The sequence below is a fragment of the Anneissia japonica genome, unplaced genomic scaffold, assembly GCF_011630105.1.
Source record: "Anneissia japonica isolate Jap-2015-1 unplaced genomic scaffold, ASM1163010v1 scaffold6417_len956965_cov193, whole genome shotgun sequence".
NCBI classification, from domain to species: Eukaryota; Metazoa; Echinodermata; class Crinoidea; order Comatulida; family Comatulidae; genus Anneissia; species Anneissia japonica.
This window is the reverse complement of record NW_022713977.1, coordinates 633,544-640,911: the sequence shown is the minus strand read 5'-3', so window position 1 is coordinate 640,911 and position 7,368 is coordinate 633,544. Positions and strand designations below refer to the sequence as shown.

Below are 7,368 nucleotides of genomic sequence, written 5' to 3'. Positions count from 1 at the left end.
TACTATTATTATTACTATTACTATTACTATTACTATTACTATTACTATTATTATTATTATTATTATTATTATTATTATTATATAGCCTATATTTAATATTACCAACTGCAATGACAAATAGTCTTCACCATAATATGTACGGTAATTGTACGTTGTAACATTTGCAAAAATACTCAGCTGCATCTCTAAATTAAGTCGATCAGATTGGCTCATTCAATCTGAACGGATGTTATTCTGCTGATAAACTAAACAAAATTTGCTTCCTGGGTCAGTGCTGGAATTAGCTTGATCACAGCTCCGAATTCCTGCGAAAATATAATAAACATATTCAGCAGATCGTTATTTGGAAAAGAATGATTTATGTTAAACATGATTTGCGTTCATTAGGATGAAAAACACCCGTGTAGATATAATAACCCAATTTTTTGGTAGTATAATTTCAAGAAAGCAACATTAAAACCAACCTTTAGTAGAATCAACATTTAATCCACCATGTCCACCAGTAGATTCCTTTTAAATCGATCGCATACAGTTTCAGTATGTTGAAGTCGGCGGCAGTTCACAAGAATTCAAGGAGTTGCATATCAACCACTTCTGTTGCACTGTGTTTACAAATAATATGTACTGCGTAAACCTGATGAAAACAATTGACAATTGCAAAAAGGGTGCCTGCTCCGCCTCCCACACCCTCAGGACAAACAAACAAATCATTTAGACTGAAATGACTCCTGGACCCCCGAATTGGTAATAGTTTTCAACAAACTCACTAGCCCCTCTAACTCTGGTAAAATTTAATGCCAGGTTCTCAGTTATCGACAGAATTTCATCTACACAGTAGTCACATTAAATACGTTAATCAATAGTGTATCAAGGTTGATTTCACATTTCACAAGCCTCAGGCATTCAAACTTACCTTTGCAAGCGTGCTGGTCTACCATTTCATCGTCACCAAGATCATTATATCGCCATCAATATAAGGTCATATTCGTTATGATCTTCATCGTCCTCGATGTTCACCATCAAAAGAAACACGTTGAAGCAATTCATTACTATTATTATTTCTTTTATGAAATGAAAACAAAATTTTGTGTTGTAAAATTTATAGACCTATGCATAGCCCAATAGTCCATTGTCATTTCACAATTCAAACAAGCTCAACTTTCAGGCATTCAAACATCATCTGAAAATTTATACATTTGCAAGTTCATTTACATCATTTCGTTTTCGGTTAATCATCATCGCTTTTTTTTAATCATCACCGTCATCTGTCATTTTATTGTGTTGTAATTAATAGCAAAGTCTTTAAATCAACTCAAATCACAACTCACAAGCTCTCAGGAACCACCCAAACTTTGCAGTCCATATTTGGATCCAAGATAGGAGGATAAGCAAAAGTAAAGCTTCAAGAGTCTAATACTAGTAATCAAGTACCGTCAAATTATCATCGTCGTTATTGTTTAACACCATCTTTATCAGCAACAACATTCTCGTTATCATGAATTATACCATCTTATTCGTTCAATATTCCTTTCATGTCGATATGAAAAGGTCTACATAGTATATATCGCTAACACCATCATCATCACAATCACCATCATCACCACCAACATCATCGTCACTGCTAATTTTGTTTTCAATTCAAGTCGATAAAGTATCCATTCGCAGAAGAACCACCAGACAATCATAGCATATATCCACAAGCACCATTATCAAAATCACCAGGTATCTTTCTGAAATAAAACAATATTAAATGTTATAAAATATGTATTTAATGGGCATCCTAAGGAGTAGCCAAACACATGGAATATACTTATTTATTTTGCACACATGCATACAGGTGACAATTCATAAAGGTACAAACAAGATACCCAGGAAAAAAAATCATGAAGAATGATAAAGAAAACAAAACCGGTAATACAAAGACTAAGAAAATGGCAAAAACAAAATTAGAAAATTAATAGAATCTCCTAAGCTATCAAATTATTTGACAAAAATGATTTGCACATATGTGGGTATGATGACGTCATATATCTCACATTTCAAATTGTTTAAACAAAGTTGAACGTCACATTTTTTGTGACGCTTTTCTTTATGAAATAATAGTGTAGACAAAGCTTAACAATAAACTATGTCCAAGCTATCAAGTTTGCGGAAAAATATACGTGTGATTTGTCCATACACTGGTATCTGTTGCATTGATAACTGCAGACTGAGCTTTTAAACAAAATTAATATTTCTAAAATGGAAGGACAGATCTAGTAAACCAATTGTGAACTATACAAATAATTAAGTAAATAATTCGCAAAATTATTACAGCAATAGACATCACTATACACTTTGTTCTATTAACAATGCAAGAGCAGCCCGGAGGCATGTCTAGGGTATTCAAATGGCTGGGGGAAGGGGAACCGAAGGTGATGTGGAAGGACTCGATTAACGTATGTGGCGATAGCTGCTGGTTAACTATTTTCGGGTAAAGTTTGATACGCCGCTGTTGTAGCCCCATCATGTCATTTGCAACAGAATGCATAATCAAACGGGCAATTTAAAAAAGCCACTGAAACTCACCTTAGCATCATCAACGTTCGTTATTAATATCATAACCGTCCATTACCATACCATCATTAGTAACCATCGACGTCCACATATTTCCTTGTTTTTAAATCGATCACACTACATTCCCAGTCAGGTCGGAACAGTCCACAAGCATTTAATGCCTTGCGTATCGACTACTACGTAAATAATTGATAACTCATGTTAACATGAATCATGTTGTTTTATACCATATAAATCCAACACTCCCTGGACATCTAAAGGTCGTAATCAAGTTTCTAAATTGAAATTTAGATTAATATGGCCCTGGACCCACAGAATTGGTAAGGGAACATTCTCCTCAATAGATGCTATGAGATATGGTTCTTAAATACACCAATATTACTAGAAAAATATAGAAAATATAATTAAAAAACACATGTTGCATAAAGAGAAATTGCTTAAATTTTAAAAAATACAAGATGCTAAAAGTTTCAAAACTAATGTTGCAGGGATTACTGAGTTGTGATGGAAATGGTCTTTAATCGCCACTCTTGCTCCCACACGGGCCAAAATATCCTGGATCCGCTGACGTAATGACGTAATTTCAACTATATAGCAGTCACAGCAAGTAAGCTAACCATCCATGCATTACTATAGGTTAATTTCACATTATTTCACAAGCCCCAATGTATTGAAACTTACCTAGTTTTCAAGCACAGGTCTACCATTTCATCATCACCATTGTTGTCACTGTATCATCTATATCGCCATCATTACATCATCCTCGTTGTCCTCATCATCGTTATCATCGTCCCCATGAGCACTTATGTCTATCAGTTCTCCATCAGAAGAGGCACTACTTCAAATATCAAATTGATTTGATTATTGGGAAATTCACATGCATCATCAAAATATGTGTTTTTTTCTATTTCTAAAATGAAAACACAATATATGTATAGATATGGCCTGTGATTATAGCCCTAGTTTCACATCACGTCATTTCACAACCCCACAATGTCGCCTTGGAAAGTTTCAGACTTCAAACTAATATTTTCTCACAACTTACCTTTGCAAGTTTTAACACACCATTTTATTATCGTCAATCGTCATCACTGTCATTCATCACCATCATTTGTCATTATAGTATATTTTAATAACAAAGTCAGCTTAAATCACAACCCACAGAAACTCAATCTATTAACCACAACTTTAAAATCTGTATTAATCGTCACTATTAAATATTCATTGCTACCGTCATCATCACAATCATCATTAATATTTTTTTTTCTCATTCCACGTCGACAATTAGTAATAGGCAGAAGTACCACCATCCAATCAGTATATTAGCATATTTCCTCAAGCATCATTATCAAAATCACCAGATTTTTTTTTCTGAAATGAAATGAACTTCAAAGTTAGAAAATAAGGATTGAACGAATATATTTATTTATTCCGCACACATGCATAGGCGACGAAGACCAGTGATGCACAAGGTATTCGTCGCCTTGCTACTGTCTGTGGACAACAAATTAATATTTCTGAAATAAAAGACATGCTATTAGTTATTATACATCTTGGATTTACATACACTGAAATTTAACAATAGTAAATTAATTCCATTTACTATTGTTTTACATTTACAAAATTACAATTCATAACAGACTCAGACAAAAACACTTCTGAAGATGTTAAATAAACGAGTCATACACGCATGTTCTAATGTACCAATTTATTGAATCAAATTCATAGGGATACAATGTTTGGTATGGGGCTTATTATCATGATGTGATTAAAAAATAGACAGACAAAAAGAGACAAAGACACAATTGTTTGTAATGATTTATTGCAACAATTTCATAGGCATACAATTGAAGACGCATTGAGGCAGCACCTGCTACCATTATCAAATACTGACCTAACCCACTATCGGCACGAATAAAAAAATAAATAAAAACACTACGATTTTATATAAAGTGGTTTACAAGATGGGCATTGGGTACGATATTAGTACGATTGTTTTTTCTACACAAACAATCCTATAGTGATTAGTTGACTTACTTGGTTTGATGCTTGGATGCTCGAGGCGATGTCTTGCTGCGTTAGTAACTTACCTGTGGTTCCGTCACATTTGCATATAATCAACATAATAACAATAACAATATAATCAACTGTTTTATATCGGCCTAAGTGTTAGTTATACATACATTCATAAATAGTCTAGTTGATGCTGTTTAATATGATAAATTGATGTTGTCAAAATGTTGCTGGATATATGATCTAATGTTGTCAGATTACCAGCATCTAGTGACAGTGGCCTAGCATGGAGATTAGAATGCCTACTGAAGTTTAGCCATGGAATCCATGGTTGACCTATATTATCATCGCAATTCTATATGATATGATAATCATTAAACTTTGTTTCCAATATGCAATCGAGCCAAAATTCCTATAAAGTATTGCGAGTATCAACACGATCTCCACCATAATTATTATTAGCTTCGCTGCCCTGAAAAAGTAAAGCCTAATGTCTACACCTGCGTGTTAGTAGAAATGGATGCAACATCACATTTTAACCAAAAAGGTACTATATAGGTCTCTTCTTGGTTTTAATACATGTTAGTTCTTACTATGTTTGATGCTTGGATGCTCGAAGACGCGATGGCGTTCATCAAATCAGCCCGTCAAGGAGGATAAAAAGGCGCAAACGTCGAAAGATTCCAGTTCCCATATATAAAATTTCATTAGTTTTTGTATTTGAAATTTGACTAGTGGCGTCTACGAAATTTACGCGATTCGTAACGTAATAAAAAAAAAAAATAAATATTAAATAGTAAAACAACAATAAAATATAAAACCTATAATAACGATTAAAAAGCTAACATTATGACAGTATAATGAAATATTTTAAATAAAATAACTTTAATAAATAAAACCTACGAAATAATTATGTGCTGATTAAGTGCCTGTTAATGAATAAGGTAGATGGTATGCCTAAGTTGTTGTATTCGACTAAAATGAAATGAAAATGAAATGCGATGAAATGAAGTAAGATATGGGACGATTAAATATAGATGCCAAAAGTCAAATAACGTTTAATCAATTCCAAAAAAGGCCTAACAATTCTTTGCAGTGTTGGCGAAGAAACTGACTGAATGGCGCCAACAATGTTTGTTTTGTATCCATGGACGTCAGTATTATGACATCCACTTGTAAGACCTGCAATACAACCGAGCAACATTGTCATTAGTGCATTATAGTTACACGAGTAACTTTGAAAAAATGATAAATAGGTGGTACAGTGTGGTAGTGAAGTAATGTATTATTTAAGCATACCTTTTCCCAATCCCATTAGATCTATCGAAAATATGTAAGCTTACAGTCACTTGATCTATTTGAATCACAATGATTACGTCGAAGATGCAAAATCATTAAGTAGGCCTAGGCCTACTAAGTCACGGTATGCTAGTAGAACCCGCGTATTCTCGTTTCAGAAAATGCTATGATATAGCAAATTAAATATGTTTCGTTTCAGAAAATGCTATGATATAGCAAAGTAAATCCTCAAACGTGTCGCTATAATGCTTTAATTCAGCCATTTGTTAAAGCTAGGCCTGAGGTAGTAACATCTTCTCATCAAGACATAACCAGAATAATTTCTAATAGTAGGCCTACATTATATATTTATTAACAATAGCCTACAGGCCTATTAAATGTTTACTCTGGTACTCACCCACTGTGTCTTTCTCTGTTTACACCCTCCTCCGCTGCTCACACTAGGAGAATAATGAAACGGACCCAGAGGTAACGGAACTCTCTTGTTTAACCGGTATATTTAAAATAGGAGGCTTAACTCTGATTGGATGTTATTGTATGCATGCTTGGATTAAAACAATAACGTCCAATCAAAATTAGAAATTTGTTGACAAATGATGTAACGGTTAAAATTACAAAAGCCACTGCCTTATCTAAAGCACCGGTGTTTGGTACTGTCATTAATTTGTGAATTCTTTTTTTGCCGATACTTTTAAGCTGATTGATACCGTTTTAGTGTAGTATATGCGAACTTAATTTGTTTATGTAAATGAGTATATTAATCCTAGGTATTTTTTTTATATTAATGTAAAGACGGAAAATATGAAATAAATATGATAGGCAATTGATGTAAACGATAGTACAGATCCGGATGGGCCTGCCCACAGGGCAAGAGCCATGATTTTGGTTGCTTCTAGCAACCAGCAGCAGTCTGTCTAGCAGTTGCGGCGTAAGCCCCCATCGAACAAGTCAATGACCCCCTGGCCGAGCTCGTCGGGCATTCGGACCCCACCCCCCAAAAAAATTAAATATTGGCCTACACCAAGCCAAACTATATGTCTTACACACGGGACGCTACGTACCTCTCTCATTGTGTTGACGTTAGGAACGTTTTACCTTCCTATAATGCACGATAATACTTTCTTCCTATTTACTATTTGTATATGAATGAAATACTAATTAGAGTTTCGTGAATTTTAGAATTCTGAGAATATTTATCGTAATTGTTATTTTTTTTAAAGAAACGTCGTACCGACGTCATTATTTTGGATCAAGACGGCACGTCCGGTGAATAATAAAAATAATAATAGTTTTCTACACAAATTTAAGTGTATGGATAGACTTGCAAGGTCTTTGTCTAATTATTAAACTTATATTACCAGAAGCTATAAAAATGTGTAAAATATAAGCATGGATCTGTACTTATATCAGTGGCGTGTCTACCCTTCCTCCCCCAGCCCCCGTAAATTACTCCCACCCCCAAAAAGAACTCAGGGTCAAGTAGTTAACTTATACACATCT

At 34.1% G+C, this 7,368-nt stretch overlaps 1 long non-coding RNA gene across 3 annotated transcripts; it reads right to left on the bottom strand.

Moving 5' to 3' along the window:
- LOC117108854 lies at nucleotides 1-6,358 on the bottom strand. 3 transcript variants are annotated; one of them, XR_004445423.1, is made up of 6 exons: nucleotides 6,266-6,358; nucleotides 3,238-5,751; nucleotides 2,569-2,732; nucleotides 914-1,730; nucleotides 465-634; nucleotides 1-305 (listed from the first exon to the last, which is right to left on the bottom strand). It is a non-coding gene; the product is annotated as an uncharacterized LOC117108854 (long non-coding RNA). The 3 variants fall into 3 exon arrangements; XR_004445422.1 differs by having other exon boundaries at nucleotides 465-602; XR_004445424.1 differs by having other exon boundaries at nucleotides 465-602; nucleotides 2,569-2,729.
- Between the last annotated feature and the right edge of the window lie 1,010 nt (nucleotides 6,359-7,368).